The sequence below is a fragment of the Candoia aspera genome, chromosome 4 (assembly GCF_035149785.1).
Source record: "Candoia aspera isolate rCanAsp1 chromosome 4, rCanAsp1.hap2, whole genome shotgun sequence".
Classification (NCBI taxonomy): Eukaryota; Metazoa; Chordata; class Lepidosauria; order Squamata; family Boidae; genus Candoia; species Candoia aspera.
This window is the reverse complement of record NC_086156.1, coordinates 23,615,476-23,641,370: the sequence shown is the minus strand read 5'-3', so window position 1 is coordinate 23,641,370 and position 25,895 is coordinate 23,615,476. Positions and strand designations below refer to the sequence as shown.

Genomic DNA, 25,895 nt, shown 5'->3' with positions numbered 1-25,895 from the left:
AACCTAAAGAATAGAGGTGAGTGGTGATGCAGAGAATGACTAGGCATGGAAATGGCACTTTGGGGGGGGGGGGTGCATCAGCTGCCATTGACTGGGGGGCCCTAGCATCTTCCTATGAACCACATGTTTCAGTTGGAAAATGAACGACAGTCCAAGGGTAAGAAAGAATGCAGTGTCCTTCATTTCTTCCATCCCTTCTGTCTGCTACTATTTTTATATAAAGATACAATCCTGTCCCAACCCCTAGTTCCTTTGGTATCTCAGAAATGTGGATTCCATGGGAAACAAAGTTACTGCCTTTTTTCATTATCTTCTAAACAAGAAAATGAAAGTTAAGAGATTTCATAAGCAAGAGCTATTTGAGGTAAAAATAAGTAGACACTCCAGCTGACCAAACAAGAAAAAAATTGTCCCAATGTGAGTATGTTGCCCCCTCAGCACAGTTCATAAAAGCACTTATACACGGAAGCACTCATTCCTTATGACTTTCCACTACCTTATTATTCCTACCTGAGGAGCCATTCAACATCTGCCTTGCATTTTCCCACAATATCTTGCCTTTTATGTCTTAGGTTGCATTTTTATACAGTTCTTAACTTTGTTTGAGAAACAAAAGTTATGGCTTGCCTAAACTGGTTATTATTCTGAAAAAAAAATTTCTTAGAAAAAAGGCTATCCAACTTACTATAGCTAAGCTGGTATTTCAGAAAGAGCCTATTGCATCCTTTATGCTCAGCTTCTGCTGCTCCAGAAGTATTTTAAGAAGTCTACTAGATCCATCTAGTTTAGCATCTGTTTTCTACAGTAAAGAACTGGACGTCCCTGGGAAATTCTAAGACGGGATGTACAATTTAGTTGCCTTAAAGACTACACTGCAAACTGGGCAGGGAACTTATTTATACATCAAACTTTATTTCAATTTTGTTATTAAATTGTACTATTTTGTTGAGAGGACTGTAATAAAAGTGAAATCTCCCTCAAATTGAGCTTAACTCCTGGTGATTAACTCCTGGTGCTGACTTCTTACAGCAATAAGTAAGTGGCTTGGCATAGTCATCTCATCTTTCTTTCCATCTTACTTTCTACTTCACCTAAGTAGGGTCAAATCTGGCTAGGAGGGCAATCTTACAGCTGTAGACCAAACCAAGAATTTGGGGGGGGGAACCCACCCCAAAAGTTGTGAGTGACAAAATACCTCTATATTCCTGCCAAGAAATCAACATAGATAAGCATTCTTGAGGATGATTTCATTTTTTATAATAAGCACTCTTACAAAGGAAGTTGGGGGTTTTTTCCTCATTAGTAGAGAACACTATTTTTTCCCTTTTAGAAAAAACTGCAGTCCTTGAGTAGGTGAAGGAAAGACCTTCAAGGAAGGGAAGTGATAAAGAGGGTTATGGGGAAACAGGGGGAGGTGGAGAAGACAACTGCAGCACAGGAAAGTCAATGAGTTGATAGAGAGGAATGGTGGGATGAGGGGGAAGGTAGGAAATGGTGTGGTAGAAGCAGCTGGGAAATCCAACAACAAGCAAAGCAACAGGGGAGGGAGGGTAGAAGAGAAAGCTGGAAATGTGGGGGAGATGAAACAATATTACAAGGTGCACTGGACACTCTGCCAGGTTGTTGCACCATATGGACCACAGTTTTTATGCTCTTGTTCTAAGACATAAAGACTACTGCCCACTTCCACTGTAGCTTTGCAACATGGTACTGTGAAACTTGAGGGCTCCAGAGTGGCATCAGCTCTTGTATGTGAAGAAAAAGATGTTCAGAAGGTAGCCATCTCTCCATTTACTGCTTCTGCAGATTTTCGCCCAGTGGTTCTGTTCAGAGTTATCTGGATCCTTCCAGGAAAAATAGATAGGACACCCTACAAGCCAGCTGGATCGTTTGTGAGTTTCCTTGCAAATAAATTTACTGATATTCATGCAGATCTGGACACCAGTTGGGTAGAGCCATATGGGATAAATGTGAGAACATCTTTTACTGAAATCTGGGACTCTTTTGAACTTATAGAACCTGAGGAAATAGATAGGGTATTCTGTAGTATGAACTCAACTAGCTGTAAATGGGATCCATGCTCCACATGGGTCCTTCATGTGCTCTAAAAGGACATGTTCAGCTGAATTAAGGAGGTGGTTGATGCCTCTCTGAGGGAGGGCATGATGCCACCTGTCTTGGAAGAGGCTGTGTTGTACCTTCACTTGACCATCTTTCAATCCAGCCATACTGGGCAACTTCTACCCAGTCTCCATCCTCCCCTTTTGGGAAGGTTGTTGAGAGGCTTGTAGAGAATCAACTTCAGAGGATACTAGAACAAATTAAACAGATCCCCTCTAGCCACAGTTCAAGCCCAGACAAGAGACAAAAATAGCATTGCTCACTCTGGTAGATGATCTTTGTTAGGACTTGGATGGGGAAAGTGTATCTGTCCTGGTCCTGTTAGATTCTTCTGGACAGGTGGCCCACATCTTATAGAATACATTGCCTCCAAAGGTGTACTTGGCCCTTACACTTCCAGAATTTTGGAAGACATTAAAAATTGTATTTGTACTGCTATCACAATATAGAATTTTACAGTTTACTGCTATTCATATCTTTGTTTGCAGTAAACTAATATACACTTTATTAGTGAATAATTATAGTCAAATCATATACCAAATATGAAGTATATAAGAGAGACATTTCTGAGCTTAGGGATAAAAATACTGCACACAGATGTTTTTTCCCCAGTGAAACCACTATCTCAATCTCAACACCATCCTTATAAACCAATAACAACAACCACCTTCAAAGACCAGTGCTATGATAAAATAGTCAAATACTGAAAAGAGTTGGGCAAATAGTGCACCATATAGTTCTAAACTGTATGTAACAGCATGATTTCTATAGCTAGAGTCTAAAGGTAATTTTCTAGTACCTTTTTGTAGCTCCAAAATATGAACATCAGCATAGGCAAAATAGTGGATAGGCTTAGGTTACTCAATTGCCATGATCCGAATCAAGGTTTCAGAGAATAACTTTCTTTTCTGTTTCTCCTCTGACCAAAATATTGGGAACAGCTCACACTATGTATTGCATTACAGTATAGATTTATAATGAAAAAACAATATTGAAGAGGACCAGCTGTATTGAAATTCAACTGTGTATTGAAAAATCACATTATATATTGAAAATATCCTTTCATCTTAATGTTAACAGACATATAACCTTTAAGCTTCGGTGCTATCTACTGCTACCTTTTCAGAAACACATATGGAACAACATATAATATCATATATTATTCAAATAATTTAAAAAATATTAAAATGCAATTAATGTTGGAAAAAAATAAGAAAAAATACTGTTTTACTGTCTAATTTGTTACAGAAAAAATGTAATCATGGCCAATAATTGCAGCACACTTGTAACAGAAAATGGGGCAATGCAGTGCTTTTGAATTGATTCCAAAAAGGTGCTTTGGAACATGCAGGAGGGGCAAACTTAACATCTGCCTTCTCTCTGTAGAGCAATGAATCTTTCTCCAAGATTTCGTGGCCTAACAGAAAATTAAAAAGGCATTTGAAACCGTATATCCTGAAATTGCTTTGTACTGGAACTTAACCTCATTTCCACCAGTGGGACAAAGGTCATATTTATACAACCGAGATTTTCCGCTTCTCCCTTTTTCTGCCGCCACCAGTGAAAATCTACACTAGAGCTACAGCAGTGATAAACAAATTGATGTCCTCCAGATGTTTTGGATTTTAATTCCCATTTGCCCAACCAGTCTAGCCAATAGCAAGGGACCTGGGAACCAACGTCCAAAATATTTAGAGGGCACAAGATTAGCACTGGTCTCCGAGCTAGATTATTGGATTATGACTATGGAGATCCCAGTTCAAATGCTAACTCAGCTATGAAGTGAGTTGATCCAAGAAAGGGATAAACAGAAATGTAAGGTCAGTGTATCTTCCCATGATCACATCCTATCAATACATTAATGTTTAGAGATAGTGGACTATATTCACAAATACCCATTTAGATGTCCCTTTAAAAATATGAAGGAATGTAACTCATACAGTAATTGCTTCCTCCACAGCAGGACTATACTAATAAACCATTCCTCTTTTAACATAGGCAAATACACACAGATGGGAAAGTCCATCAATTAGAACACATTCATTTCCAGATAATTCAGACTAAGATACCTGGTACACTCTAAATGTTTTTGATTATAACTATAATGGACAGCATAAGCTTGCTTAGTTCAAACAGTTCTTTATATTTAGTGCTTCAATTTCCTCTGGGATTTTCCACTTCATACTACAGTATTTCTTCTCATTTAGCATTTTCTATTACTTTTTCCACTTTAAAAATATCTCTCATTTGTTCTTTGTCGATCCCTTTGTATGTTGGTACTCCCCCTCTTACCCAGCCTTGTTTCAGTTTCCTGGTTCAATCTCAAACCATCATCCTGGTGCGCAGAGGCTGAAGAATGACCTCTTTTTTTCTTTTCCTTTTTTACCAATGAAGCACTGCTCATGTGTAAAAATCAATAGCTTGCTATATAAAGCACAGAAATGGCAAAAGAAGTTGATTGCTGCCCATCTTGCTTTTCACTGAGGGGGTTAGAGATCAACTATTTTCTCCATCGCAGTGCCCAGCCAGCCCTTGGCAATACGTTCCCCTAGCGTTAACTTTAGAAACAAAGCAAAATAAACTTGAGCTGTAAATAAAACTCAGGAAAGAGGAATGGTTTATATACACCCATTTAATGATTCCTAACATTCCAGGACGATTCATGAATCTCTGTGCCTTTGCTTGCAAAAAATAAGTTTGTCCTGCCTGCTTGCCAACAATGAGACAAGAATAGAAGCACTCAAGACCCCCAGAAATATATTATGCCCTCCTTTATTTTACAGTGCATGCTCACTCAAGGCATCTACTCTAGTGTTAAAATCCCATGTTGATATAAATCATTAGCAAGAAAGAAGTTTTGAGAGCATAGAGAAATTCTACACATTGTCCAATCCACTTTTGCATGTTAGTAAAATAATCTAGCAGAGTTCAGAACCACACTTGAAAGTTTTAGCAGATCCATAAAATCGACAGCAAGCTAGAAGTCATCTGCACCATGACCCGCTCCCCAGTTGTTCATTGCTTTCACAGGGCATAGGGCTGCATATTAAATGTAACAAATGCCCTAAACTCATTCCATTTTAAAAAGGGCAGGATAACACTGACCAAAAAACATTTATAAATAAAAGGTATGTACTGCGGTGATTAGGAAAACAAGAAAATGCAAAACTCCTTGCCCAATGAACTTCCTAGTAGTTTTACACAAACTACTGTTCTTTTAGCCACTGCTTTCCCCACACTTTGCAAAATGGGCAAGATATACAATTTCATAGATCATTAAGTGGAATATTGATTTTTTCATGTATATATATTCATGTGAATTATACCCCAAAGTGAACAGCACATAAAAACATTTTGGTCACATAGAGAGACAGGATGAGGATTGAATTGCAAAAGAAATATATGAAGGAAGAGTGAACAGTAGGGAAGAAGACTAATAAAGTTGTGCTTGGATGGAGTGATAAAATCCTTGAGAGCTGAGAAATTTAGATGACAAAAGACTATGTATGAATCAGTGTGTGTTCTTCTCTCTTACCTGTTTCTTTTGCTTACCGAGTCTTTCTTCTGTGGGGCATACAGTATTGCCTATCCCCAAAAGGAATAATAGGATGGCTATATATGTATAATTTGCCATATGATTAGACCCTGTCAATACATCTATACTTTATTGCAGATGCACAGAACATGGGCAAACTATCATCTAAATCTATTTCTAGCTATAGCTCACTTCAATGGGCAATAAGAAAGTTACCAGATTCTTGTGCTGCAAAATATGCAATTGATAATAGTATATGCTCCGGGGGGACATGGCTGAGGAAGCATCCATTAATCCATACAAATGGCAAAAAAGCTCTTGTGTTACTTGAGATTTAATTTGGGACAAGCACTTTAAGTAGAGTTTAATATTCTCTTCCTATATCATAAAATTCTAAGGAACTCTTAACATCCTGTCTATTTTATAAACAGTCTAGTCACTTCCAGAGAGGAGAAACAAAGCATTAGAAGCATGCCAGATTTATAATACAATTAAAAGAACAGCCTGATACAGGTCTGGTTGCAGAATTTATGACCCAGGCTTTTAATGAAACAATTATAGCGCTTATACTTTGACGTAATTTCTGTGCTTTCACAAATTCAGCATAAGGAGAGACTCATTGAATTTATCATTCTGGGCAAGCTGATTTCCAGAGTGCCATATTCCATTTCCTTTAAGTTCCAATTCACATTAACCATACCCATACGCTTCTACTTCTCAGTTTTCACAGAACAAAAGGTCAAAACATAGTCTTAAAGCAGATGGGGCCAAACTTGCTGCCTAAGGCAACAGCCTATCTAATGGTAGGGCTAGACCTGCTTCATCTGGAATCCAGTATTCAATTCAGTGACAAAATAAGGGAAAGAGGCAAATGATTCTGAATTAGGCATAAACATTTATTTCTCATAATTTTTAGGCATTATACAATACATTCTCACTAGATATTATTACAGAATTTATTAATTGAAAAACAGCCTAAGTTGTTATCTTCTTCATCATTGCTTTGTAAAATAACCATAATTAAAATGAACATTCTTTGTAAATTTTTGTTTCTGTTTCAAACTCTGCTCCCTTCACCTATTACTTGGTTCCACACATAGTGAGGAATCCTTTTTTTAATAGGCACATAATTATAAAAAATCCAGCATCAGGCAAATCAAACAATATAAATAAAACTATGATGATGATTTGTTGAAGTTATGATGATAATCTTCAGTAGGAATGTGTAAAGCTTACCAATCTGGGAACATTCCATTCCTTCTTTGGTCTACAAAAGTCAATCTATTCTCTCTTTTATCTAGAAAAAAAGCCATTTCTGGTTCAGAAAACTAACTTCCAGAAAATTAGTGAATTATTCCTGGACTAGCTGGATCAGAAAGGAGCCAAGAAGGAATGGAACATTCTAGAATTCTTCAGAACATTCCAGTTCAAAACAGTAGATTTTGCAGATGCCTGCTTTTCAGTTAAAACAACTCACATTAATTAGCTCAAGGCTCTCAATCTTTTAGGACAAAACTGTTCTTCCCTGAAATAAATTAATATCCACTATCACAAATCCCTATGTTAAAGTTAGAGTTCTGAAAAAGGAGGAAACAAAGTCTGGCCCCTGATCCTTCCCCTCTTATCCAATTCCTGGGTCATCTAAACTTTAAACAAATGGAAAAATACGATCCCTTTTTAAAAGAGGACTTTATGGATTGGAGGCTTGATTATAGATAAGAAATCTATTTCTGTTGAATATATTCTGCAAAAAAATTGGTCACAAGTTCTAATGTGGTTTTATGAGACCATGTTCAATAATTTCTTCCTAAACTCTTAAGATCTTATCAATCAAGGATATTAATAATGTATGAAGTATAGTGGATGAAGTATAGTGGATTTTTAAATCACTTTAAACAGAAATGTTATCAATATTATTAAGAAATTCCTATATTAAATAGAACAGACTCTCTTGAAAATTTTTGAAAGTATGGGAAAGTATGACTTGGGACTTGAACGTGGTGAGTCAATACAGAATATTCAGTAGTATAAAATATTATTTAAATCTATTTTAGAAATCACCAACTATAAAATTAACAAATCATACTACATCTCCTTAAAATTACATTATATATTATACAATATATTAATTAAATTCTTGATGATGCTGGAAGGGGTGTAGTTCTTATTACCACCTATCTCGATAATGGCCATTTAGTTACTCACTTTAGCTGGAAGTTTTTGAAGAAATTGGTAAAACTACCCAACAGTGTTTAATAATTAATTCTAATGTAGTTTTATTGTCCATATTCCACAGAAAATATAAAATAGTGCAACATAAAAAATTATTCAGTTTCCTTAGCTATCAGATTTACTATAGCAATATACTGGAAAAATTAAAGTACATTAATTTTTCTTCAGATCAATGATATTTAAAAGTGCGAAAAAAGCAATGGCTAAAAAATTAACGTAATGACAAATAGTTTTTAATTAAATGTACTTTATTTGTATTTGGTCTCCCTTTATAGATTAAACCAGCACAATAACTTCTAATATATTATTCCATCTATACATGTACCTTTTTTTATAAAGCTTTATTAATTTTTTCAACATATACATAAAATATATAAAAACTAAAAAGAATGAAACAAAGAATACTACAAGAAAAAAGAAAACGAAAAAAGTGCGAAAATACAGAGAAGACTATTACATGGTGGCTTCCAACTTTCTACAACAAATATATATATATATCATCAATCTCTTACTCTAATTTAAACTAAGATAAACATTATTTCTATAAAGCATTTCCATCCCTTTATGACATTCTACTCTAAAACAAACTACCTCTCCCTCTTAAAAAAATAAAAAACCTTTTCTAACAAATACTCAAATATTATCCTACTTCACTAAAATTTTACTCTGCCTACTAAACTAACAAAAAATAAATTATCTACATTTGGTTGATGTCCTTTTACCCAAGGTAAAATCATTACCCCCAAACAAAAACATCGGTCTAAACCTTTAAGAGACCATTCTGATAAACACATTTAAACAATTATCCGACTTCAAAACAGACTAAGGCGTTTACATATCTCAGTATTACACACAAAGCTTTCCCCTTACAAGTCTCAAATTCAGCAGCCAGCCTTGATTCTTGATCTCGATTTTCCAGGAACACAGCCAATCGTATCACTCCCTTTGCGCCCAAAACTCTTCTTTCTTCAGAATCAAAGTTAACTCTCCACAGCCCAATTTTTCTCCCTTCCCTTTTTGACTTGGAAACGTTAATCCTCGTTTTCTTCTTTAAAGAAGGAGCACTAGGCTCAAAGTAGTTTTCACTCTTGTCTTCGTTTTCAAGTTGTTGGTAGGCTTTAGACTCCACAAGTTCTAGGAGACAATCCAGGGCTTGGATGACGTCAAGATAGAGTTCTTCGAAGATGGCCTTCATTTCTTCCATGTCTCTCCAGTGTGTTATCAGGAGAAAAAAGATGTACACAAAAGCTGTTCTCTCAGGAAAGCAGAGGCAGATAGCTCAAAATTCAACTCCACAGATTCAACAAAGTAGATAAATCTTTTATAATCCTCAAAACATTAAGAAAATGGCAACAAAACAGCAAAAACCTTTAAATCCCAATATTAGAATTTAAGTAGTAAAAAGGCCAACTTTCCAAATTAGTAAATAATATAAATCACCAAGAGCTTCACATTTCTTTTTTTGCAAAAGGCCTCTCTTCAGTAACAAATAAACAAACAAACCAACAAAACCCTTGGTGTTCTAGAAATGGGGTGGCAAGATTTAGTGTCCATTTTACGGCTTCGGTGTAGCCTCGAACTTGATGAGATCCGCGCCTCCCAGCGTTCTCAATCACGGATTGATTGCAGGGACTCCGTTCCATGATCCCCCCGCAAGAAAATGCTGTTCGGAGAACGAAAGGGATGATTTCCTGGGTTCTGCTTACCCGGAGAGTTCTTCAGGTTGCAGGGACCCAGCCCGCGCCCAGAAAATGCTGCGCCATCTGTGCTGCTTAAAAAAGCAGTACCTCTCAGTCTGCCATTCCCCACAGGAAGCCTATACATGTACCTTTTTGAACTAGAAGTGTTCAATATGGATGTTTAAAATGAGTATTTCTCTTTAAGATTACAAATTACATCAAATTACGTGGGATTTGTTTCATGTAGTTTTTTCATGTTTGATATTATTATTTTATTTATATTTATATAATTTATTCTTTTTATTCTTTATTATTCTTTTCAATTCATCTATTTTTTAAAAATTGCAATACTTTGCCCAATGTAAGTTTAAATAAAATTTGAAACAGAAAAAAGTAACTTACCTCATCAAAGCCATTATCTTCTTTCTTCAAGGCTAGGAAAAAAAGAGATAAACTTGTTATCTAAATAGCTCACAGTATTCGTAGGAAATGCTAAAAAGCAAACGAACATTTCTCTGTAGTTAATTAAACCTAACCTGAATAAAATCACTTCACTTAGAAAGATACAGTGTGATGCAGAATTGCACTGGAAATAATACAAGTCTCTTTTCACATTTATTTATTTTCATTGGTTTAATATATGAAAAAAGAAATATATACAGTGTATATAAGTAATAATTTAGGCTATTTTTAAGCATACCTCACAGGACAGTTGTGAGGAAAAAACAGGAGGAAGGAGTGCTGCATATGCTGCTTGAACTGATGAATAAAAGGAAGGGTATTGAGCAAATAAATATTGCCCAGGCTCCAGATCTGGTACAGCTAATCAGAATTGAGGCACTGCTGGAGAACAACAACATACTCTACAAACAACAAATTGCCCTCTGCAGCTTCTCTCAAGCAAGGAGAGTTAGATGTGGACTTGGAATCTGACAGATGCGTGCTTTGCTGCGTGACAGTGTCTCCCAAGCACCACACAGAGTTTCTTGCTCTGACAGATATACTGAAAAGGCCATCGCACCATAATCATCAAGTTTCACGGGGCAAAAAAACCCGGAGTCTTGTTTAATCCAGAGAAAAGATCCTGTCAGTGAGAGCAAGTGCAGTTCTGAGAGGACGTTTCTGAGTTCTCCTACCAGGCGGCTGCCACAGAAGGCATTAACAGAAACCCTCTCTTCTCTTTAGCACTACAGCTTAGCCTTGTCTTTACCTGAGTAAGGGGTCACCTGTTCAAACAAAGCACCGGGCTGCAGCCACCACCTTTCTGGTTCTGTAATAAACCTTTGGGCTCCATGTGGAGCTGAGAATTCCTGTTTTGAAGAAAGATGCTAGGAAATGGCTAGGGAATGGTGGTAGCAAGCCAGTTTTCCATTTTCCATTTATTCGTTTAAAAAAAATGGTGGGGCAAGAAGCCCGGTATGCAGCAAGAGGTGTGTCTGTAACAGCACCAGGAGCCACAAGCATCACACTGCTAACTCCTAGTGTATGCTCAGAGTCAGTTTCATCTGCAGAGTGGAGAGGAAGACAGGACTTTCTCCTACAGTAGCCCCAAACTGCAGCATGGCTTCCACTCTTGCCAATTAGAAGAGCAGCGAGGACAATTAGTTGTATTAATGTTTCACTTTACGGGAGAGATATAGAAGGGACAATCACAACAACACTAGTTACATGTTAGCTAAGTGACTCTTCATACATCACTAGGTGTTAAGGAATAAATCCTCAAGACTTCAGGAGTATACTAAATAATGTTAATGTAAGGGCTACAGGTAAAAACAAGACCTGGAGCTGACTGTAGTTCAGATCACGAACTTCTTCTTGCACAATTTAGGATCAGACTAAAGAGATTAGGGAAGACCCACAGATCAGCTAGATATGAGCTCACTAATATTCCTAAGGAATATGCAGTGGAGGTGAAGAATAGATTTATGGGACTGGACTTAGTAGATAGGGTCCCGGAAGAACTATGGACAGAAGTTTGCAACATTGTTCAGGAGGCAGCAACAAAATACATCCCAAAGAAAGAGAAAACCAAGAAGGCAAAGTGGCTGTCTGCTGAGACACTAGAAGTAGCCCAAGAAAGAAGGAAAGCAAAAGGCAACAGTGATAGGAGGAGATATACCCAATTAAATGCAAAATTCCAGAGATTAGCCAGAAGAGATAAGGAATTATTTTTAAACAAGCGATGCACAGAAGTGGAAGACAATAGAATAGGAAGGACAAGAGACCTCTTCCAGAAAATTAGAAACATCGGAGGTAAATTCCAGGCAAAAATGGGTATGATCATAAACAAAAAGGGCAAGGACCTAACAGAAGAAGAAGAAGAGATCAAGAAAAGGTGGCAAGAATATACAGAAGACCTGTATAGGAAGGATAACAATATCGGGGATAGCTTTGACGGTGGGGTCAGTGAGCTAGAGCCAGACATCCTGAAGAGTGAGGTTGAATAGGCCTTAAGAAGCATTGCTAATAACAAGGCAGCAGGAGACGACGGCATCCCAGCTGAACTGTTCAAAATCCTGCAAGATGATGCTGTCAAGGTAACGCATGCTATATGCCAGCAAATTTGGAAAACACAAGAATGGCCATCAGAGTGGAAAAAATCAACTTATATCCCCATACCAAAAAAGGGGAACACTAAAGAATGTTCAAACTATCGAACAGTGGCACTCATTTCACATGCCAGTAAGGGAATGCTCAAGATCCTGCAAGGTAGACTTCAGCAATTCATGGAGCGAGAATTGCCAGATGTACAAGCTGGGTTTAGAAAAGGCAGAGGAACTAGGGACCAAACTGCCAATATCCACTGGATAATGGAAAAAGCCAGGGAGTTTCAGAAAAACATCTATTTCTGTTCTATCAACTATTCTAAAGCCTTTGACTGTGTGGACCATAACAAATTGTGGCAAGTTCTTAGTGGTATGGGAATACCAAGTCATCTTGTCCGCCTCCTGAAGAATCTGTATAATGACCAAGTAGCAACAGTAAGAACAGACCACGGAACAACGGACTGGTTTAAGATTGGGAAAGGAGTACGGCAGGGCTGTATACTCTCACCCTACCTATTCAACTTGTACACAGAACACATCATGCGGCATGCTGGGCTTGAGGAATCCAAGGCTGGAGTTAAAATCTCTGGAAGAAACATTAACAATCTCAGATATGCAGATGATACCACTTTGATGGCTGAAAGCGAAGAGGAACTGAGGAGCCTTATGATCAAGGTGAAAGAAGAGAGTGCAAAAGCTGGCTTGTAGCTAAACCTCAAAAAAACCAAGATTATGGCAACCAGCTTGATTGATAACTGGCAAATAGAGGGAGAAAATGTAGAAGCAGTGAAAGACTTTGTATTTCTAGGTGCAAAGATTACTGCGGATGCTGACTACAGTCAGGAAATCAGAAGACGCTTAATCCTTGGGAGAAGAGCAATGACAAATCTCGATAAAATAGTTAAGAGCAGAGACATCACACTGACAACAAAGGCCCGCATAGTTAAAGCAATGGTGTTCCCCGTAGTAACATATGGCTGCGAGAGCTGGACCATAAGGAAGGCTGAGCGAAGGAAGATAGATGCTTTTGAACTGTGGTGTTGGAGGAAAATTCTGAGAGTGCTTTGGACTGCAAGAAGATAAAACCAGTCCATCCTCCAGGAAATAAAGCCAGACTGCTCACTTGAGGGAATGATATTAAAGGCAAAACTGAAATATTCTGGCCACATAATGAGAAGACAGGACACCCTGGAGAAGATGCTGATGCTAGGGAGAGTGGAAGGCAAAAGGAAGAGGGGCCAACCAAGGGCAAGATGGATGGATGATATTCTAGAGGTGACGGACTCGTCCCTGGGGAAGCTGGGGGTGTTGATGACCGACAGGAAGCTCTGGCGTGGGCTGGTCCATGAAGTCACGAAGAGTCGGAAGCGACTAAACGAATACACAAAACAACAACTTATAGCACAACACAGTGATTGAATACAAATTGGTTTAGCCCTCTACATTCTATTCAGGGACTACATTCAGACTGCCAAATACTTGGAGGTAGAGTAATCTTTAGTGGGGTCTGCATTAGTTTGTATAGTAAATAAGCCAACAGATCAGCACCGAAATCAGCCAGAAATTAATCCGACCTATTTTTTGAAAGAATCAGCATTGCATAGGACATTACTGAGAAGACTACAGTACTGCAACCTTCAAAGGCCTAATTTAACTATTTGACTCAAGCAGTCAGGACATCAAATACAGTCGTGGGAAAAAGTACACCCTCTTTGAGTTCTATGGTTTTACGTATCAGGACATAATAAAAATCATCTGGTCCTTAGCAGGTCTTAAAATTAGGTAAAGACAACCTCAGATGAACAACAACACATGACATATTACACCATGTCATTATTTTTACAAAAATAAAAGCAAAAATGGAGAAGCCATGTGTGAAAAAGTAAGTACATCCTATGATTCAATAGCTTGTAGAACCACCTTTAGCAGCAATAATTTGAAGTAATTGTTTTCTGTATGACTTTATCAGTCTCTCACATCATTGTGGAGGAATTTTGGCCCACTCTTTACAACATTGCTTCAGTTCATTGAGCCACTGAATTTCAATCGAGTTGAGGTCTGGACTTTGACTGGGCCATTGCAACACCTTGATTTTCTTTTTCAGCCATTCCGTTGTAGATTTGCTGGTGTGCTTGGGATCATTGTCCTGTTGCATGACCCAATTTTGGCCAAGCTTTAGCTGATGGACAGATGGCCTCACATTTGATTCTAGAACACTTCAGTATACAGAGGAGTTCAAGGTCAACTCAATAAGTGCAAGGTGCCCAGGTCCTGTGGCTGCAAAACAAGCCCAAATCATCATCCCTCCACCACCGTGCTTGACAGTTGGTATGGGAAGTTTGTGCTGATATGCTGTGTTTGGTTTTCACCAAATGTGGTGCTGTGCATTATGACCAAACATTTCCACTTAGGTCTCGTTTGTCCAAAGGACGTTGTTCCAGAAGTCTTGCAATTTGTTCAGATGCAACTTTGCAAACCAAAGCCGTGCTGCCATGTTCTTTTTAGAGAGAAGAGGCTTTCTCCTGGCAACCCTTCCAAACAAACCATACTTGTACAGTCTTTTTCTAATTGTACTGTCATGAACTTTAACATTTAACATGCTGAGGCCTGCAGAGTCTGAGATGTATCTCCTGGATTTTTTGCAATTTCTCTGAGCATTGCACAGTCTGACCTTGGGGTGAATTTGCTGGGACGTACACTCCTGGGAAGACTGGCAACTGTCTTGTATGTTTTCCACTTGTGAATAAGTATCCTCCCTATAGAATGATGGACTATAAATTGTTTGGAAATAGCCTTATAACCCTTCACAGATTGATGGGCAGCAACAATTGCTTCTCTAAGATCACTGCTTATGTCTTTACTCTTTGGCATTGTGTTAACAACACCTGAATGCTCGAGACCAGCACACCCCTAAAACTTCGGCTTTTATAGAGGTGGTCACACTTGCTGATGATCAATTAATCAAGGGCATTTGATTAGCAGCAACTGGCTGCTACTTAGCCTCTTAATACCTATGGAAACAGTATTGATGTACTTTTTTCACACATGGCTTCTCCATTTTGGCTTTATTTTTGTAAAATAAATAATGACATCATGTAATATGTCATGTGTTGTTGTTCATCTGAGGTTGTCTTTACCTAATTTTAAGACCGGCTAAGGACCAGATGATTTTTATTATGTCCTGATACATAAAACCATAGAATTCAAAGAGGGTGTACTTACTTTTTCCCACAACTGTACATATAAACCTGACCCCTTCTCTATGATTATTTTTTTTTATTCTGTTCAATCGTGTCCGATCCTCAGAGACTGCCTGGACAAGTCCCTGCAGTTTTCTTGGCAAGGTTTTTCAGAAGTGGTTTGCAATTGCCTCCTTCCTAAGGCTGAGAGAAAGTGACTGGCCCAAAGTGATCCAGCTGCCTTGGTGCCTAAGGCAGGACTAGAACTCACTGTTTCCTGGTTTCTAGCCTGGTGCCTTAACCACTACACCAAACTGGCTCTCCTTCTCTATAATACATGCTTTCATATAGAGTTTTTAGATGTTCTTCCATGAAAAATCAAGATCCTTTCTGATTTTTTAATTTTTTTAATAATGCATCAGACTATTTTTGTCCTACTATCTTAGGGGAATCTAGACACCTGTATTAGGATAAAAAAAATTGGTTTGTAGTTGGAATCTGGCTTGATGCCAAAAATATATTCCCCTTTATAAATCATTATTAGCTACTTCCAGGACATTTCCTAGTCCAAAAATACTGATTAATATCATTATATTTGGCAAAACTATAATTTTAAGTTATAAAATTCCATAGTAACTCACCACCCAATAAATTGTATATCAGAGTCAGAATATATGCATGTTTGTCACCCCAACCAGAATCAGATACTGAAAGTAGTAGTAGTATAGAAGAGTGTGATTAGAATAAGTGCAAAACTCTTTTTTGACACTCACAAAAATCAAGAATACAAGTCTCACTTAAAGAAAAAGACACAGAACAGCCACATGTGACAGATATTTAAAGTTTAATGATTTAATGATGCTGTTTCAAGTAAAATAGGTAAGTTTCACATAATGCTGGAATTCAAGTGGCATTCAATAAAGTTGTATAGCAACAGGCTTATAACAGACAAAACAGAAGAACTTCACAGAACTCATGATATGCTTGGGACTTTAATGTCTGATGCACAGGGGGCTTGTTAGATTTGAAAAGAACAGAGTTACTTCTTGATTTTTTTAAAAAATAGAATTATGCACAATAGATTTTTCCTCTTCATTTTAAACACTCAGTGAAAGTGACTGGACAGAAGAAAGTACTTCACATTATGCATAATTCATTTACAGAAATAACTGCAATATGATATTGTAATACCCACTAGCTTTAATAGCAAATTAGCAAATTCAGGGAGGATGTCTATCAATGGCTATTAAGCCTGAAAGTCAAATAGACCACCCAGGGCTTGAGGCAGGATGCCAACAAACACCAACTGCTGGGTGGCAACAGCTTGAGAAGGCCACCAATAGTGGGTTTCTTAGGGCTGGCCAACCAGCCAGTGTGTGAAATAAAATACAGATCCACAAGGCTTGGCCAAGCCAGCTCAAGTTCTTATAATTAATGAATGAAATGCATTCCTACAGCAATTTGCAATGTCTACAACAAACTGCTTGTAGCAAAACACTTTGCTCATGCATTAAAATAATTAAACACCATAAACGGGAGTAGCAGGTCAGGATTGGGTGGTATTTTTTTTATTTATCAGAATGGTTTGCTGATTTTCAGCCCTTTAGCAAGAACACCATTACTGTCAGGTATTTAGTATCAATCAGAGATTTAACCCAGATGCAACATTACACAGAAATCATCCCTGAGCTTGGTGTTATTGACACCAGACATCATGCCTTTATTTTACATCTGGAACCACCTAACATCCACACTCTAAAGTTTCTGCTCTACATCTTGGTCTGACAAATAGTTCTCTGTCTTCTCTAGTAAGAGAAGCCCCAAGGGGGGGGGGGAAGAGTCTTTATACTTATTCTACAGGCATCCTGAGTCACAAGCAATTTTGTAAAAAGGTATATAAGAAAGAAGCTTCTGGTATTCTTCAACCATTTTAATTCAAGCAAAAATGTTTTGCACTTCCTCAAGCAGCCCAAAAATTCAATTAGGAATCATTATGAGTAATATGATTGGTAATAACTGTATAAGGGCATTCACTCATTTCCCTTTTAGCAGTTGATCTGAAACAGGCTTCCTCAATTGCCCCAAAAATGTTGGCCCACAGTTCCCAAAGGTCATGTTGATTGGAACTTTGAGAGATATAGTCTAATACATCCATCTGAAGGCAACAGTCTGGGAAGAGCTGATCTGAAATGTTCAGGCTCACAGTGATTCCCTACATCTGCATACCACAACTGAATATTTAAACAGAAGTTATTTATTTCAAGGGACCCTTATAGTACTATCAGATAACTTTGCATATATATTTACCTTAATCGGAAAGAACTGCATAAAGACTAGGCTAGCTCAATAGAAGCACCTAGAATTTTTCCAAGCTTCCATATCCCTTTCTATAATCTACCTATAATCCACATCCCTTATTCTGACCAAAAAAATAGTTTCTATTACTAACATGTACTTAAAAGGCAGGTTCGGTATTTGCCAACCTGTAGAAAAAACAGATGGAAAAATGTTACCTGTCTTAAGTTGTTTAAGGAAAAGCAGGACATAAATGTAATAAACATTAAATGAACTTGCACTCTAGTGAAATTTGCTCCAATGGTTTATACTACATTCCTGTGTACATTTTGAAATCTTATTCAGATAAATACAGAAAATTCTATGAATAGTTTAGGAGAGGGCTGAATAGCCTCTTATGTAAATGTCACACCTTATATACCTTTGTACTGACGACACATCATCATACTGTGTCCTCCAAAAGGAGTTTCAGGACATCTATATTTACAAAGCAAGAATTGACAGAAGATGACAGAAATGCTGTGGCAAGCAGAGGTAAGAGTTTCTGAGCAACTCCTGGTGGCTAATTTGGCTATCTGAAGAATGAAAGGTACAAGGCATGAAGAGAGCTTTTTCTTATGCTGTGGACAACCTGCAAGTCCTTTGTGAGGTACCAAATCAACAGCACTTTAGATTCTGAACGATTTCAATCCCAAATTAAAAGGTTAGTGAAGACTTCTGTAGTTAGATATTAGTCTGACTTCAAGTTTTAACTTACTACTAAGCCATCTGAAAGCCTTTACTCTCCATTTTTCACTTTCTTACTATTATTACTGAACACGGTAACCACTGCCTGATGGCCAAGGAGAGAGATCCCTTTTGTTACAGAAACAATTATTATTGATGATGATGCAGGAATTGAATCCCATTTTCAAATGCAGTTTACCCATTACACCTTTTAGCATCACCTTTTTTGAAACACAGTTAGTTTACATCTATAACTTGCTCCATCTTACAACTGGGAGGACTAATTCTAGAAAGTACATCCTGGCTAGTTGTAATACCAAGCCATTTCAAGTATGCAAGCAGTTGGAACCTCCTTTCTCTGACACATTCATAAATCATATTCCAGGACAGAATTATCTTATTCTATTAAAACAATAGAACGTATTTTTTCTAAATACAGTTTACAACTGACACCCCTCAATATTTAACATGTATAACATTTTATTATAGTATTCTTCAATCATTTATTTTTGTTACATTTAACTTTTTTATTTCCATACCCTTTGTAGGGAATGAAGTGACTTGACTTCATCTTGCATTATAAAATAATGAAACACATTATAATTGGGTCATCTAGAGCATATGACAGCAAAGCCAGATTTGCATCAAATATACATTAAAAAGCTGCAGTCAGTCCTACCGTTCATACACCTTTTTATGTGCCTGCTTAAGAAAAATATATGGAGCATTCATCCATAGGAAACAGAATACCCTTTTTTCAAAAGCATAGTTTGAAGGAATTTGAATCCATTTTTTTAAAAAATAGGTTCAATTAATTCGAAGTACTTTCTACTCCTGTTTAGTATTTTTAATTATTAATATCAACCTAATTTCATTTATTATTTTTAAGGGGAGAGTATGCTACCATTCAATTACCCTATTTGGAGATGTTCCATGTTAAACTACATCTGCAATTTAAGTAGTCAAAAGCATATGATTAACACCCAGTAACAGCTTTAAAAGTTTGTTTTTTTAAGGGTAAGATATACTCAAAGTGAAGTCAGAGTGAAATTAACACATTTATATGCTAATGTTGTGATTCTCGGCACATACAGCTGTTAATCTCTTCAACTTAAGTCAGAAAGATGACTTCTGAATAAAACGATTTGAACTGGGTACATTCTTTTAAAAATCCATTTTTCAGAATGGTATTGCAATGCACAGAAAGACGGCCAGAAAGAAGGGAAGCCGAATGCTTTGTTGAAAAGAACATCAGCCAAGCCGGCGGCCTCCAGAGGTGTTGGACTACAACTCCCATCACTCTCACCAGCACAGGTTTGAGCTTCTTTGGCAGCAAACAAAATTTCAAGGAGTAAGCGAGGCAATCCAGCCCGCACACTCACCCAGTGAGCCGCGAGGCGATAGTTGGAACAAGGCTCAGTGCTAAGGAATGCTCCGAGCCGCCAGCCCGCCTCTCCCTCCTTTGGCCCCCTTACCTAGTCGGCCGAAACTCTCCGACAAAGTTCGCCGCAACTTTTTCATCCTGCTAAGTTTCTCCGCCGGCTGCTGCGAGTCGAGCAGATCGCACATCGGGCTCGGCGGGGCGAGCGCCCCAAGACAACGCGACGCCCTGCGAATCACCAGAGGGACGGCCGCCGCCGCAAGAAGAGGTTGCCGCCGCGCAGCTCACCCTTCCTGGCCCAGCCCGAAAAGCCCCGCTTCCCCTAGCTCCTGGTGCTCGAAGGGGGCGGGAGAGCCTCCGGGGCTGCCTCGTCCTCGCCCATAGCGAGTTCCCCCGTGCTTTGGAAATTGGGCAATCGGCTGCAGGAGACAATGAGGGGCGGAGGAGGAAGGGAAAGGCGGCGGGAGCGGGGTCTCTCCAGGGGAGAGAAGTCGGGGGATGTCGGGGAAAAGGGGACTGAAAGACCCGGGGACGGAGAGGAGGAAAAGAGGAGGAGAAAGAGGGGAACAGAGCAGAGGGCGGCCAGGAGGGGCGAGCGGAGAGGAGGAGGCGAGGGAGGGACGGGGAAGCCCCGCCAGAGAAGGCTGCAGCCGGGGAAGGGAGGGGAAGCTGCCGGCCTGCCTGCCCCGGGCGCAGCAGGAGCCGCGCGTGCAGCCGCTAGCCGAAGAGCAGCCCCCGCTCTCGCCAGACCCGAACCGCATCCGCGCCCCCGCCCGTGCTCTCCCCCGAAGGCGGAGGCTGCCCGTCCACCCTCGCCCCGCCTCCCTCTCCCCTCTCCGCCGTCTCATTGGCCGCGGCGAGGGAAGCCGGCTCGCCGGAGAGTTTCTTTCGCACGCGCTCTGGCGCGTTACTTCTTTCCCCTCTTGGTGCCCTTTCTCTTCCTGACGTGCTGGGGATGGGGGCCAAAGCCCAGCCTGGCTGCCGAACGGGGAGCAACAGCCCCGCTCGAGAGGTTCATAGGTGTGTGAACTGGGCGTTTCTTTGTTGAGAAGAGCTAACAGTCTCACTTTTAGGTCTTTTCTCTGAATCTAACCCAGAGTAATTTTTCCTGTCAAATATAGCGCGATCCCTCTTGTAATTAAGTTCTGCTGCTTCCCGCTGGGCTTCCCTTCTTGCGAACATGAATTAAAGGCTCGCTTTATGCATATTAGGAATAAAGTCTCCCTGGAGTTGAGTTCGACCCCAGAGGACTACATGGACCTGTTGTTTCCCAGCAACGATACTGTACGTAGGGAAGTGATTTACTGTTGCCTCCCTCCGCGACGCTTTCTAGACTTTTCTTGACTTCCCACTCCAGTCCTCAGCCCTGACTTTTCTCCCGTTAGAGTACTGACCAGGTGTGATTGTACCTAGCCAAGCTGGAACCGACCCTCTTTCGGGGGAGGGGTCGGTTCCAGCTGAGCTTTAAACCTCCTCTTTCTTTGGCTTAAATCCTTTGCCTTAAGTCCTCTTCTCTCTTAAATATGGTTTTTTGTGTGGGTGTCCCTTCAAATTAGTGTTGACTCCTGGCGACTGCCCAGACCAGTCCCTGCAGTTTTCTTGGCAAGGTTTTTCGGAAGTGGTTTGCCCTTGCCTGCTTCCTAGGGCTGAGAGAGAGTGACTGGCCCAAGGTCACTCAGCTGGCTTCGTGCCTAACTCACCGTCTCCCGATTTCTAGCCTGATGCCTTAACTGCTACACCAAACTGGCTCTCTAAAATAGGTCTGCTGTAAGTTTAAATAAAGGTGGGTGCAACACAATTGCTGGATTCATCCCAACATGCTAAGATAAAATATGGTTTGTTTGTGGTTTAGTGTATTATGTAAACCCAGCCAATTGTGATTTATTCAATAAAATCTGTTTAAGCAAACAATGACTGAACTTACTTGCTTGAAACAATAGGCTGTTTGGTAGCATTGACTGGAAACATTTTGTTTATTGCTCATGCCCCACCCCCTCAAGGCAGGGACAGGATTTACATGTCATGCTAAACAGCAGTTTTGTTAACCATGGTATTTAATCCCAAATGGTTGAGTTCATGCTTTGGGCTAAGCCACAAACATTGGTTTACAAACCATGGATCATGCTAGGCCACAAATAAGCAAACTGCATTATGGATTAGCATGAGCAGTGAGCTCAGGTAGTTTGATTTATTTTACATTAGTATATGAACCTAAGCAATTGTGGTTTATTCAACAAAACATGGTTAATCAAACTTTGGCTTAGTGAGATGAGTGAACTCAGGAATGTGTTTCAGAGTTGCTTGATGTTAAAAAGTGGTGTGAAATAAAGTGTGCCACCGAACACTGTAGGGTTTGGAAGCAGGTTCTCGTTTTGCCTTGATGCTGTTTCTTACTCTTTTGGATTCTTACTCACCTTTAAAGAGATGGATAACTCACAGACATACATTTAACATCCCTTTCTAAGCTTTCAATAGGTAAATAATGCCCCTGGTCTTACTTAGCAAGCTTTTATAAAAGGCAGTTTTAACACGTTTGTCAATTCAGGCACATTCTCACAGAGGATGTTGTACACTAGAGAAGAGGCACTGTGTTTGTTACAACCATACCAGTATGAAGTACAAACTGTATTTTAGCTATTTCAACCAACTTATTTAGCATAGCATATAAATTATGTGTTAATTGAATATATGAATGGTAAAATAAAAATTTGAAGATTGATAATCTATTCTATACAATTCCACTGGTTCAGCTTGGTATCCCCTTTCATAAATGCCGATAGTTTCAGTCCTGTTCCTGGAATAAATACCACTTTATCTTAAACTCTAGATTCACATTATCTAAAATTTGTGGTTTATTTAATGACATTGTTGTTTGGCTGAATTCACACAACCATAAAGTGTAGTTTATAAACCATATAATGAATACATTCACACTGAGCCACACGCTAGACAACCACATTTTAGTTAGACCTATTATATAAATCCAGACTTCATGGATATGATGTTATTGTTCAGTGAGTCACTGAAGTAAATGAATAGCTGAGTTAACCATGATTGTGTCATGTAAAAACAGCCATTAAGACAAAGCTGGACAAACTGCATAGCTAAGTGTCATACGTAAAGCCAGTCAAGGGCATGGGTGTCTGTGGAGGTAAGGGGAAGAGTGATGTCATATGTACATGTTGTCAGGTGTGATGTTATTGTGGCATCTACCCCCATCTGTGGAGAAGGGGACATACTTTTAAGTAGGTAGGTAGGTACATAGGTACATAGATAGAAAGAAATGGGAAATGAACAACATCTAGAATGATAGCTGTCAGGAACCCTCACTGTTGTTCATACCCAGTAAGGTTACTAGAGCAACATTAATGCCTGGGGAGCATACTTACCCAGTTTGACCCTGTTGGGCACGAGGAAGTGGACAGAGTTCTCTGGACTGTAAATGCCACCACTTGTCAATTAGATCCTTGTCCCTCCTGGCTGGTGAAGGGAGGTGATGTGTGGCGTGGGTCCAGGTGATTGTGAATTCATCCTTGGGGGAGGGAGTGTTTCCAGTTGCCTTTAAAGAGGCACTGGTGCACCCCCTCCTCAGGAAACCATCACTGGATCCCACCGTGCTGGACAATTTTCATCCAATCTCCCACCTCCCCTTTTTAGGGAAGATGGTTGAGAAAGTGGTGATGTTGCAGCTCCAGAGGATCCTGGATGAAACAGATTATCTGGACCCTTTTCAGTCAGGTTTCAGGCCTGGATATTGGATGGAAACAGCTTTGGTCACATTTTTGGATGATGGTGGGAGCAGGATGGGAGCAGTGCACCATGGTATCCTTTTGGGTTAGCTCAGGGAGTTGGGGGGGTGCAGTTTTGCACTGGTTCACCTTCCTCCAGGGCCGATCCCAATCGGTGTTGATAGGGAGCAAGGGATCAGGCCCGCAGCCCCTCCTTTGTGGGGTGCTGCAGGGTTCAGTACTCTCCCCACTCCTTTTTAACATGAAACCACTGGATGAGATCATCCGTCGCCACAGGATGAGGTATCATCAATATGCTGATAATACCCAATTATACATTTCCATCCTGGGTGACTTAAGTGATGCTATGACCACCCTCTCTCGGTGCCTGGAGGCTGTTGGGGTCTGGATGGGGAACAACACACTTCAGCTGAACCCAGGTAAGATGGAGTGGCTGTGGGTTGGGGGCTCCTTGACATCCAGGAACTTACCATCTTTGGTTCTGGATGGGGTCACACTGCCCCAGACAGACCCGTTGCTGAATCTGAGAATCCTGCTGGACTCACAACTCCTGCTCCAGGGGAGCCTTTGCCCAACTTGGTGTTGTGCACCAGCTACACCCATTCCTGGATCGGGAAGCCCTCCAATCAGTCACTCATGCCCTCGTCATCTCCCGTATAGACTATTGCAACGCACCCTACATGGGGCTACCATTGAAGAGCATCTGGAAGCTACAGCTGGTTCAGAATGTGGCTGTGCGAGCAGTTTTAGGAGCCCCAAGGATGGCACACGTAACACCTTTGCTGCACGAGCTGCATTGGGTGCCAGTTTGTTTCCGGGTCCAATTCAAGATATTGGTTATCACCTTTAAAGCCCTAAATGGCATGGGTCCAGGTTACCCGAGGGACCGCCTCACCCCCATTACTTTGACCCATTCCACCCGGTCAGGCAGAAAGGACATGTTACGGACTCTGTCCATGAGAGATTGTCGATTGGCAGAGTCCAGGAAGAGGGTCTTCTCTGCCGTGGCCCCCGCCCTGTGGAGTAAGTTACCCCAGAAGTGAGGCAGGCCCCCATTCTCCTGGCCTTCCAAAAGGGAGTCAAGACTTGGCTCTGCCACCTTGCTTGGGGTAGGAAGGGGGGATAGTCAATCATGAGGGTTGTTGGCAACTCGATGAGGCCCTGGGAATTTTTATTGAGACTGTTGTTTCACTATCTTGGATTTTATATTTTTATAATGAATCTGGTTTTATGATATTTTAATCTTTAATTACCTTAATTTGATTGTAAACCGCCCAGAGTCGCTTGCCGAGATGGGCAGTGAAGAAATGTGATAAATAAATAACTAAATAATGTAGACACTTGTGTTACTCAGTCCCTAGTGTATGAGATTTAATAATCTCAGTGATTCTTATGGTGGCCCTTTAAAATAAAGCTGAATTGCACAAATCTTTGTATACTATGTACTACTATTCATCTGGGATTGAGAAGGAACTGGTTTTCTTCCCCGACTGGCATAGGAATATGCCACTTGCTGATTTCATTTTTAATCCCTGCACTGGAGATGAGTGGTATGTGTGTGGGACTCTGTACCTCTACATATCCTAGCCAACAGGGAGAAATGCTGGGATGTAGTTTGGGTCTCCTCACTCTTGGACTAGGGCTAAGAACCTAATGATTTACCTCAGTCTACCGTGTGTACTGAGATTTTGTTTTTTCATCCCATCCTGAGGAGCCCAGAATATCGCAACTGGTTATTTCTTTTCAGTTCTTTTTCTCTTCACAACACACCTAACCCAGGGTCATCTTTAAATTTATTTAATTTAACATACTAGTGTTCTTTTATAAATGATCCGAAGCAATTTAGAGCTGTTTTCATTGTCAAATGACAGTAAAACATGGATTATAACAACAAAGAATTATCTACAAGATATAAAATTGGGGGAACAAATGGTAAAGTAGCAATAAAGGCAGCTGCAAATTACTATTTAAAATCTTGGAGAACAATAAGGTCGTCTTCTGTTAGATAAAGGCAAGTGTTGATACTAGCAAGACTGCTATTTTATTCCTGAGTGCAGGTTTGATCTCAGGTCTTCTAAACAAGTTTCATCCCTGTACTATACTGACTCTCCATTTGAACTTGCTCTGTTTTTGTCTGTCTATCTAAATTCCCTGGAACATATTTTGAATTTTAATATTGCTATATATTCCCAGAGATATGCAGCCGCAAAGTCATCAACTGCTATCATAGGTTGCCCAGATTCACATACCCTTTGAAAACTTGGAGTCTATCACTTCTACACTTCTGTGCAAACCCTACAGAGTTTTGGTTGCCAAACAGGGAGACAGAAGACTGGCCAGGCCCACACAGAATGCTAAGCCATGGTTCATTTAATTATATTTTATTGAAGAAATTGTAGTGTCTGGAGTCACATAACTTAATCCAGGATTTTCACATTAAATGGTTGATCTA

General features: G+C 39.8%; 1 protein-coding gene across 2 annotated transcripts in view; it reads right to left on the bottom strand.

Annotated features, from left to right (window-relative positions):
• Window positions 1-20,312, bottom strand: part of CDK14 (cyclin dependent kinase 14) — a 239,519-nt gene extending 219,207 nt beyond the window's left edge. For both annotated transcript variants that reach the window (XM_063303604.1, XM_063303606.1), the window contains exon 1: window positions 19,789-20,312. The gene's annotated coding sequence lies outside the window, so the exon portion shown is untranslated. The remainder of the gene's footprint in view (window positions 1-19,788) is intronic.
• Between the last annotated feature and the right edge of the window lie 5,583 nt (window positions 20,313-25,895).